The following is a 12,176-nucleotide window of genomic DNA, read 5'->3' on the forward strand; positions in this document are numbered from 1 at the left end:
CTGGTGCCTGCAGGGCTGAGTGGTGGTGAATACTGGGATGAGTGTACTCGCACACTACAGGTAAGGCTGAGCAGCAACAATCTGTATATGTCAGGTAAGTCGGTGTATGTAGGTCACACAAGTGAGCCTATCACCCCCCCCCCCTAGCTTTACCTCTGGGCTGAAGCCCCTGATCTTTTTCCCACCTACCAATGCCCCTGCCCCTCAGTGTAATAGTGGGAGGGTCTTAATGGGGAATTGTTAAATAACTGGAGTGTATTACACACAGGGTGCAGAGTTCAGTGAGCAGCATCTATAAATGCATATCTCACAGGTCAGTTTAAACCCCCCCCTTTTTCCCCAGTACAGGGATCTCCCCTTGCCCCCAAATCCTCTCTCCCACCTACAGAGTATCGGAGAGAGGGGCTGCTACAGAAAAGCAGCTATGACCTAAAAGTAGGGGTACAATGTTAAGTTGGGAGGGTGGGGCATTAGTGCTAAGTTGGGTGGCAATGTCCTAATTTGGGGGAGATGTGTAATTGATGCTAAGAGTGGGGAGACATGAGATCTTTCTGCTAAATGAGGGGAGACAAGGAACCCTTGTCCTGGATGGAGGGAAGGGGGTAATGGTACTAAGTGTGGGAGAGGAGGACCATTGGTGCTACGTGTGGAAAGGGGAGAGCCATTGGTGCTAAGTGGGGGGACACTGGGGACAAGTGTGGAGAGAGGTGTGCGATCTGTGTATGTGTGCAGTGTACACTATGTGACTGTACACATGCTGAGTGTCACATACCACAGTGCACTTGGTCCGGTTGTAACTATTCTGGAGATGTCCATTACAGGCAGTACACTGGTCCCTGGAACAGCAGGGGAGCAGAGCAGCATGCTGCATGGACTGGAGGCAGCTCAGTGTCCCAGGACTGACAGTCAATAGGAAGCCAGGTAAGTGTCTGCATTTCTTGTGGGGATATGAAGAGAGACAAAGCTCACAGTGCTGACTTTGCACTAATGGAGATAACTAGTAGAAGTAGAATGCAGGGCTAGATAAAAGGGGGATATTTGATAGGAGACAGAAGTCTGTGTACTCAGAACGGCAACCACACTGAATACATCACTACCCTGCTCTCTCTTCTGCTGTCATGTGTAGAGTAGGAGGGTTTTGTGCGCCATCAGGAGAGGAGTGCTGTCACTGGTAAAGAGAGAATTGGGGCTTCTCTGTTTATACAGTAAGTCATAGTGAGGGGTGGAGTTCTGCCAAGTTCCAGTTGAAAAAAAATCCTGGTTATTTGAAAGGCTATCTCTGGTTACCCCCAGTTGTCTTCCAGGACCACCTATGAGAGGACAAACAAGAGTTTGGGAGGGAGGAAAGGACAACCACTGCCTGGAGGACTTGATATTGGCTAGACAAGAAGGCCAAATGCTATTGGTGTATAAACATGGAAAATCTGCTGCAGCCTTTTATGCCCAAGAAGCTGCCATGCTTGTGGAGTGAGCAGTTACAATGCAGGTGGGTCACTGTCAATGAACTTGCAGCTTTCATTATACAAATTTTAATGCATTAAGCCAAAGATAATTTGGAGGTCTCTTTCCAATTGTGGCTGCCTGCAAACACAAAGCATCTGATATGGGAACATTTCTTGGTGCTTCCAGGTAAGCTAACTGACATGTTTTAACATCTAAAAAATTGAATATTTTCCTTTTAATTACAGTAGATAGTTTGTTACAGAAGGTAATAAAAGGTCCTGTGGAACATGGAGGCAACCTTGGGACGATCATCAAAGGTCTGCCTTCAGAATGATCTAATCCTCTACAACTTTACAAGAAAGATACCTGAAGTTCAAGGATTCTACAAATTGATGTAATCGCTACCAGAAAGACTGTTTTCAGGGTTGGATATCTCAAGGAGACTTAAGCTAGTGGCTTGAAGGGGGATTTATTGACACCTATCAAGACTAGTGACAAGTCCCCCCTTGGACATCCTATACATTTGACCGGCCTCTTCCTGGACAAAGCTTTTGAAAAATCTGAAACAGGTGGATCTTCTACCATCAATCTTTTGAAGAAACACTAATGGCTGCTACCTGCACTTCTATAGTGCTTAGGAAAAGGCTCTTGTCTGCCCAATCTGGCAGACATTCCAATATCAGAGTATCAAGGGAAAACGTGTCCTCTTTAGATTTCCACAAATTTAACTTTATCCACGCTTTACCATGTAAAGTTTTTGTCATTAGTTTACAACTATCAATTAGGGTCTTTACAAATTGGTCTGATAATCCCTTGGCTTTCAAGCGCTCTTTCTCAAAAAACAGTATAGTGTATACTAGTCCTTGTCAGTGTTGCCAACCTACCAGATTGAAAATTACTGACTAGGCATCCAAACCTTACTGGCAAAGCCAAGTTTTTACTGGCATTTCAAAAAGTTACAAATTACAGTTTTAAGTGCAAATTTCAGTATTTCGGCTACAAATAAGTACAATATGCAATTAGACATGTGATTTAAGGTAGATATTATGGCAAAAAACATATTTCCTATTCTTTTTTTCGATATATAGTAAGTAGGTAGCTCAGGGACAGGACTCAGGAGGGCAAAAAAATAGAATGGGCAGCACACAAACATGAAATTGACTCTCACAGTGACAGTGACAGCAGTGTGTAGCAGCAAAGATCCCTAACACAGAACGTCCCCTTCAGAGTCACAGTGACAGTCTCTCTCCACACCAGGTGGTCCCTCCACTCCAAACAGCATTGACAGTCCTGCTCCTGGCTTGCCTTGCTCCCATCCCTCAGAGCCACACACGAGGCTCCGGCCACTCCACTTGGCACCCTTGCACCATGACATCACATGACACTCTCAGGCACCACCTCCACCAGTCCCGTTCCCTGCCAGCACTGACTGAACACACTGTAGAAGGCACTTGGATGGTCTCGCCCGCTTCCGGACTAGAACTGCACATGCGCAGTTCCGAGCCGAGTGTCGCAGCCACATTTTTTACTGGCAAACTTTTCCACTTACTGGCATTTACTGGCAGAAGGAAAGTGACCATTTTTTACTGGCTGCCAGTAAAAATACTGATGGTTGGCAACACTGGTCCTTGTAAAATCAGGTTCTTGCTGGATATTTTCTGTATCCATGGAGGAACACTGACCAGTGATAGAAGAAATGAAAATCGTGCTCTCTTTGGCCAAAAGGGAGCAATCAAGATCAAAACTGAAGCAGTTGAGATTGAAGCTGTATGGGAGAAAATGCATAGCTTGAATTGCCATTGATTCATCAGAGTGTCCTCTAAGAGGGTCTGTATCATACCAGTTCAGAGAAAAGTATGACCCTGTATTACTTATCAAGTGAGGTAAAATACCTGTTTAAGGCCCATGCAAGCCATAGGAATAATCAAAAGAGTCGGCAAAGCAGAAAGTTAAAATCCAATGTGTTTCTTCTGCGATGTGGGGATAAAATGGCAGTGTTATCCCCACGCATTGTGATGTGTTTCAGCCCATACAGGCTGTAGTCATAACCATGGTTATGACTAAGGCCTGCTTTGCCTTTTCCTGACAGCCAAACTTCCCCCTTGCCACTGTGCTCAGTTCGCTTTGGTTGGATGATGCTCTCAGCTCTGTTCAGGACCACTTCCCCTGGGCTACTCTGGACCCCAGATGGGCCCTCCATCCCCAAGTGCTAGCATCTGTCATAAGCTTCAGGTCTAAAGAAGGCATTTTGAAAGATTTGAACTGTTACCCCATCACCACGGCGTGTATTTTACTGTGTTTGAGGGCTGTACCTGCTTGTCCAAAGAATTCTGCTCCCTTTCCATATTAGGAGAAACCACTGAAAAATCACTGCTTATACCCAGGAGTCTGAGAGCTGACATAATGCTACTTCTACAGATATAAAGATTGCAATAAAGCTGAGCTAGATCGATTTTCCCATTCTTCTCTTCTGGAAGAACAAAAAAAACATTTTCCAAGGAATGCTGAACAAAACACAATAATTGAATCACTTGAGAGGGATTTAGATTGAACTTTTTCAAGGTTTACCAACCATGCCAAGTTCTTTAACCACTTAAGCCCCGGACCAATATGCTGCTAAATGCCCAAAGGCGTTTTTACAATTCGGCACTGCGTTGCTTTAACAGACAATTGCGCGCTCGTGCGACGTGGCTCCCAAACAAAATTGGCGTCCTTTTTCCCCACAAATAGAGCTTTCTTTTGGTGGTATTTGATCACCTCTGCGGTTTTTATTTTTTGCGCTATAAACAAAAATAGAGCGACAATTTTGAAAAAAATTCAATATTTTTTACTTTTTGCTGTAATAAATATCCCCCAAAAACATATTTAATTTTTTTTTCCCTCAGTTTAGGCTAAAACGTATTCTTCTACCTATTTTTGGTTAAAAAAATCGCAATAAGCATTTATCGATTGATTTGCGCAAAATTTATAGCGTTTACAAAATAGGGGATAGTTTTATTTTATTTATTTTTTTACTACTAATGGCGGCGATCAGCGATTTTTTTCGTGACTGCGGCATTATGGCAGACACTTTGGACAATTTTGACACATTTTTGGGACCATTGTCATTTTCACAGCAAAAAATGCATTTAAATTGCATTGTTTATTGTGAAAATGACAGTTGCAGTTTGGGAGTTAACCACAGGGGGCGCTGTAGGAGTTAGGGTTCACCTAGTGTGTGTTTACAACTGTAGGGGGGTGTGGCTGTAGGACTGACGTCATCGATCGAGTCTCCCTATAAAAGGGATCACTCGATCGATGCAGCCGCCACAGTGAAGCACGGGGAAGCCGTGTTTACATATGGCTCTCCCCGTTCTTCAGCTCCGGGGAGCGATCGCGACTATAAACGAATAGCCGCGCCGTCGTCCCGGATTGCTCCCCGTGGGAATCCGACCGTCGCATGTAGCGGGGGGGTCCCGATCAGACCCCCGACCCGCGGAAAGGCAAGGACGTACCTGTACGCCCATTTGCCTGTACGTGCCATTCTGTGGACGTACATATACATGCGGCGGTCGGGAAGTGGTTAACTGGTACTGGATGTACTGAGTATCCTTGTTCAGCTTGGAGAAGACTGTCAATTGGAGTTTGTCTAAAGGCCCATACACAGGATAGTACTTTTTGACAACAAACTTCAAAATTACCAGGTTTTTCAAAAAATCCGACCGTGTATACGCTCCATTGGACAAACTTTTTCAGTTTTCATCGGACAAAAGTTCGCTCTGCAAACAGACAAACTTTCCGGCAACAAAAGTTCTATGGTGCAAAGTCCTGCCGTGTGTTACAGAAATCCATCGGACTTAAGTCCAAAGTACACATGCTCAGAACCAATGCAAAAGATCAGACAACAATATAGAAGTTGGCCAAAGGGTGGCGGTAAAAAGCTGAAAAAGTCCTGCCATGTATGCATACCAAGTTCACGGCCAACGCCCTTAGAACAAAAATCCACGGAAAAGTTTGTTTGAAGTCCGATCGTGAGTAAGGGCTTCCTACAGAATTTTGGAATAAATCCTTGGTGCTAAAGATAGGCCAAATGGAAGAGCCCTGCATGCACAATGTAACGCCTTGTGTTCTCAATAATAAAAACCTTTTTGTTGATAAAAAAAAAAAAAATCCCCCAACAAAAGGGTCAGGGCTCTGTTTTTTTCAGGGTCTTCAGGCATATTCATCACTAAAAACCTGAAGGGTGGCTGGCTGCTGAATTCCAACCGGCACCTCTTCTCTATAACCCCCTGGATGATCTCCAACCTACACCCCTTCTCTATAACACCAGTAAGTGATTCTAACTGTGTGGGGGCTAAATGTGACACAACATTGATCACTGCTCCCGATCACAGGGAGCAGTAGATCAGTGTCCTGTCACAAGGCAGAACAGGGAAATGCCTTGTTTACACAGGCATTCCCCTTTTTTACAGCTCTTTTACATGATCACAGGACACCGGTGGATATCGAGTCCACGGATCCAGCAGGCTCGGTCACGGAGGACACGGCAGTCGTGCGTGCGCACATGGCAGGAATTTCAAAGCAATGTACCTGTACGTGGCTTTGTCCACAGGAGCCATTCTGCTGATGTATATGTACTGACGGCGGTTGGCAAGTGGTTAAGAACCTTTCCTGTTCTATCCATTATATCTTTAAGTACCTTTGTGCAGAACCGTTTTTTAAGCAGGGCAAATGGGGAAGCTGCCCTGGGCCCCATCATTGTCGTGGGGCCCAAAGCAGCAGCTTCAACTTGCCAACTATTCCAGTTTGAATTCCCTTGCTGGGTCCTGATATCCAAGTGTAAAGATCTGGTGCTGCTGCCCAGCTCTGCCCCATTGCCATGTACAGATGACTCACCTGCAGATCCTGTGTTTTCATGTAAATAACCTGCATTGATATGTAAATAGCGGCAGCATTAATATGTAAATAGTCAAAAATGTTTCACTCTGACGAAACGTGCAGGGCAGGGCTTTGAGTGTCATCACGTCACTTCAGGGTCTTCAGTCCATGGAACAAAGGGTGTCCCAAACAGTGTTGATTACATGCGCATTTACTTCTACATGATTGTAAATTTTTGGATTTTTAATACTAAAACTATCACACGGAATCACACTATGAGATGTTTCTTTTGTACACCCATCTCCATATGAGCACATCCACTAACCATATTTGATGAGGAGAAACCAGACATTTTTTTCCAAGGTATTAGAAGCATTCACATACAGTGCCTCTTGCCCCTGCAGGGGCACAGCGATCTGGTGAGTGTGAGTCCAAGGGGGGAGCACAAGTGTTGTTCCACCTATTCACCAGTTGGATATAACGGGACAGTTTTTACAGGCCTATGATATTATTTGCTTGACTGCGCAGTGAATCCTTCTTTTGCACATATGCATATTTGATTTCAGCACCATTGCACTTTAGAACCATATAAGTCAAGTTATATGATGTGATTTACTTTTTTAAAGGCATTGTTTTTTATTCATTGCACTCGCATTGTTACATAGTGTATTTCGCACATATGAATTTTTAATTATTGAGTACTATTACACTTTATGATCACAATAGGAAAATGTGGAAGGTTTGATTAATTTAGTGAATGGATGTACACTTTCTATAGCACTCTTTAAAAGGAATAATACACAATTATAGATTTTAGCTGCTTAATGCTACACTCAAATTGTTACACACAATTCTTCTTAGCCCTTTATTTAAAGGAGAAGTGCACAATACTATCACACACCTCTCCCTATTCCTTTTTGCACACACCACCTTCGGTGGGGAATTTGGGTAAGGTAGAAGCCATATTTCAGGTCCTCCGCGCAGAACCCAATACTCATTATTGTATTACTGTGTGTGGTTGGTATTTAAACACACCTGTGTTGGCGTGCCCATTTAAAATGAATGGTACCACAGCACTACAGTGTGAACCTGACCTGAAACGTGAAAAACAACATGGTTTAACTGGCTAGAAACATCAGCTGTCTCCTAGGGAAGAGCTCTTCAGTTTCTTCTTTATTTAGAATGGCAGATTGTATTTAACCACTTCCATACAGGGCACGTATACACCTTCCCGCCCAAGCCAATTTTCAGCTTTCAGCACTGTCGCAATTTGAATGGCAATTGCGCGGTCATGCTACACTGTACCCAAACAAAATTGCCGTCCTTTTTTACCCACTAATAGAGCTTTCTTTTGGTGGTATTTGATCACCTCTGCGATTTTTTTTTTTTTGCGCAACAACTAAAAAAAGACCGAAAATTTTGAAAAAGATTACGTTTTTATTTTTTTCTGTAATTTTATTTGTAAATAAGTACGTTTTCTCTTTCAATTACGGGCACTGATATGGTGGCACTGATGGGCACAGATGAGATGGCACTGATGGACATCGACAAGGTAGTACTGACGGGCACAGATGAGGTGGCACTGATTGGCGGCGCTGGTATGCGGCACTGATGGGCACACATAGGCGGCACTCATGGGCACACAAAGGCAGCACTGATGGGCACTCATGGGCGGCACTGATGGGCACTCATGGGCAGCACAGATGGGCACTCATGGGCGGCACAGATGGGCACTGTGGGGTGACACTGATGGGCACTGTGGGGTGGCACTGATGGACACTGTGGGGTGGCACTGATGGACACTGTGGGGCGTCACTGATGGACACTGTGGGGCAGCACTGATTTACTTGTTGCCAGTCAGTGACCATTTGTGGGCACTGATTGGCATCTTTTTTTTTTGCATCTTTTTTTTTTTTCCCATTTTTTTTTTTTCAGACTTTTATATTTTTTTTTTGACTTTTTTTTTCCATTTTTTTTTGTTTTGCCCTTCCCTGGTGGGCATCCCTGGTGGTCCATGTGGCGATCCGAGGGGGGGGCTGCGCTGATAAACAATCAGCGCGAACCCCCCCTGTCAGGAGAGCCGCCGATCGGCTCCCCTCTACTCGCGTCTGTCAGACGCGAGTGAGGAAGAGCCATCGACGGCTCTTCCTGTTTACATCGTGATCAGCCGTGGTTGGACACGGCTGATCACGTGGTAAAGAGTCTCCGTGAGAGACTCTTTACCGAGATCGGTGTTGCGGGGTGTCAGACTGACACCCCGCAACAACGATCGCCGCGATGCGCGCCCCCGGGGGCGCGCAGCGGCTCAGAATCCTGAGGACGTCATATGACGTCCAGTCAGGATTCTACAACCACTTTGCCGACGTCAATCTGTCATTGGCAGGCGGCAAGTGGTTAATGAACACAAATTGGCCTTGGGCTTCAGCTTTTATATAGACTAGTGTGTACAGCAACATTTTCACTGATGTTGAGGAAGCATGCAACAGATAAAGATGAGCTGTGCATACTTGTTCTTTTTTAATGTAGTTGTAAACCTGACATGAAATCTGAACCAAACATATCCTTTCATACCGTGTATTTGGTAGAGAAGGAGAGCTCCAGCACACAACCTGTGACTGACATCCACAGCTGTTCTGGTTCTCTGTGTAGTGAGAAGAGATGTGTCCCTTCCCTCAAAACAGGATTCAAGTTTGTGTGAATTCAGATTCCTGCCCCCTTGCTTTGTGCGGTTGAGATATGCTGACAGATTCTGTGTAAATTATGTGTGTTGTAGAATGCAGAGGATTTGCTTCATCTATATGCATCACCTGAGGCTAGTCACTTTAGTGGTTATATGTAAGGGTTTCAACTACTTTAAGTGGAGAAAATGCATGGAACCAGGCAACTAGCAGGTTAGGAGTGATCTGCAAGGGCAGCCTACATCTTCCTCAGTACTTGTTTCCTTTAAAGCACAGCTCCTTTTATCAATACACTCCTAAATTCAAATTAACTTCTATAGGATTTGACCTCGTTAAAGCGGTCAGTAAGGTCACCTAAACAAACCTTAAAAAATGTACCCCCTGCAGCATTAAATCATAACGCACTGCATACTAGCACATTATGACAGACTAATCTACAAACAGAACCTTCCAGCATTGCACTGTCTCTGCTCCCCCAGTCCCTGGTGGCTTCCATCTTCATCTGGTTTTACTTCTGGGTACTTTATCTTCAGCCGCTTAAATGGCCAGGCAACATCACTCCCCGTCACATGCACACAGACATAACATTGCCACGGCAGAAAAAGCAGGCTGTAACTGTGGTCTGAGCTGCATGCCACCACGGGGACAGGGGGGGGGTTCTAACATAAGAGACCACTAGGGTCTCTTCGGTTATAAAAAAAAATATATATATTTTTCAGCAGTTTTTTAAATTTCACTTCCACTTTAACAATTAGAGAATCATTCTTTAACCTGATCCCACTAGTGTTATGCATATATGCACTAAGGGTCGACCGATATTTTTTTTCAGGGTCGATACTGATTTTTCAGCTGCCTTTCAGGCTAATATTCTGTCAATTTTTTTTTAACTTTTCATTTTTACACATCCCTTGTGACAGTAATAGGCAGCGACAGGTACTCTTTATGGATGGATCTGTGGCCTACGAGACCTCAAACCCCTCCTTTGCACTTGAAAGTATTCAGAAGTCAAAGATCAGCGTTTTTGAATACTTTCTATTTTTTAAAACTGGCACCTTTAGGATGGCAGTTATCCGGAAGCGCTTCAAGGTTATTAGATCCTTGGCTTTGTTCGAGTCTTCAGCCAGCCAGCAGGTGTGTCGGCTGGTCGCTCAGGACTCTCCCGATGGGACAGGAGACCCGGGTGGAGGGGGGGGGGGGGGACACATCCCCTTCCGCTGTTTGTAATAACAGGCGAGAGGCTGCTGAGCTGCATGGGTTGGTATTACAAGAAAGCTGACCATCCGCTCAAAAGAACCGTAGCAGAGTGATGCCTACAGCTGCAGGCATCAGCCCAGTACAACCCCTTGAAGCAATATTGTTAAGTTTGTGACCGATGCTTCAAAAAAAAAAGAAAAAGTGAATAATCGGTCGAACCCCAATATGTGCCCTTTTTGAATGAAATTCTACTAGGATATGGCCAGTATTTTTTTTTTAAATTGCCTTTAGCATCATGTTTTGTAATAGTACCAATACCACAGTGCTGTGCCTGTATATGGCATGCTTTTGGCATAGTTGGGATGCCTGCTTAATATGCTTTCACACCACACGTTTACTAAAAAAGTCTTAAATCTCCATTACAAAATTTAATGCATTCAGTTTAATAGTAATGTTTATTAAAAGGGATTGTAAAGGTTCATGTTTTTTCCCCTTAATGCATCCTATTGCATTAAGTTGAAAAAACATCTGATGATTGCCAGGTCCCCCCATTTTACTTTCCTGAGCCTTGAAAAGTCCCGTTCCGAACGAGCTCAAGCTTCACGGCTCTTCATTGGAGAGATTGCTAGCAGTGCAGCCATTGGCTTGCGCTGCTGTCAATCAAATGCAATAAAGTGGGTGCCGGGACCAAGTCATACACTCAGCGGCTATGTACGGCAAGTGTATAACACAGGAGCGCGCCCGCAGGCTAAACCCCTTGGGTGAGAGTTTCCCAGAGGGGTTAGCTATTGTGATGAGGAGCCGAGAGTGCCACCGAGGAAAACCCCAGAAGTGGACGATCGGGGGCCTCTCTATGCAAAACGAACTGCACAGTGGAGGCAAGTATGACAAGTTTGTTATTTAAAATAAAATAAAAATTGAACCTATACAACCCCTTTAAATACTGGAGCAGATTTAAAAACCTCATCCTTCTAATGACATCCGATCAGATCCCATCCTTTAAGTTCTAACAGTCACTGTGAAAATGTAATGGGTAACAGACTCCTCTGCTCCAGTTTTTATAAATAGAGATTAAATTAGATAGATAAATTTGATTTTGTAAAATAACGGAGTTCTCCCACGATGGTGCTGCAGTTTCATGAAAAATACAAAAAAAAAAAAAGAAAAAAAAAAGAATAGTAACACATATTGCAGATTTTCATCCATGAGGTTTATTTCAGCTCATCAGTTTATTCAAATCTTCAAAATATTTTTTACACTCTACATTTGTTTTGAGTAAATATATATATAAAAAAAAAATCCACATGTGCACAGTGTATTAAAGACACAGACTGTTAAATGCTCTTTAGCACATCAGTCAAAACAACAGCTAAACACACAGTATAGAGTGACTAAGTCTTTCTTGAAGACAGGTGCAGCCTGTAGTATGGAAGAATGCAAGCTTCATTCATGTACATGGAGAATGAACAAAAGCAGAAAATCTGTGTGTTGCTTTTGAGCAGCAAAAAAATATAAACTATTCCTTAGATCTTTGGAATAGGGACCTGTATGAGAATAAAGTGCCTGAATGATCAACACATATTTACAAGAAACTGAAAGTAAGTTTTCTCATTTCTACAACCACCAAGATTGAACTATTGTAAAGTTAATCATATTGGTGACTTGAGGGTAAGATCTCCATTTCCTCATAAAGCATGTGTTAATACATCCAGCCAAAGGTGGCTTTGCAGGCAGATAAACGGTCACATGCAAAGCTTGTAGCTGAACTGGGTCCCTAAAGGGTCTCTTTATGTAAAGGGGCACAAACATCACAGATTTTAAAGTATATACAATATTTATGGTCCAAAAAGGAGGCAATATCAAAAAACGGAGGAGGTGCATCATACAGGCTGACGTGTAACAGACCCTATTTTTAATCACATCCATTAAAAAGGGGATATTATACATTGTGTATCAATCAGTCCAAGCAATTGATAAATCCAGGTGCTATGCTTAGGTATACCT

The sequence above is a fragment of the Rana temporaria genome, chromosome 2 (genome assembly GCF_905171775.1).
Source record: "Rana temporaria chromosome 2, aRanTem1.1, whole genome shotgun sequence".
Taxonomy (NCBI): domain Eukaryota; kingdom Metazoa; phylum Chordata; class Amphibia; order Anura; family Ranidae; genus Rana; species Rana temporaria.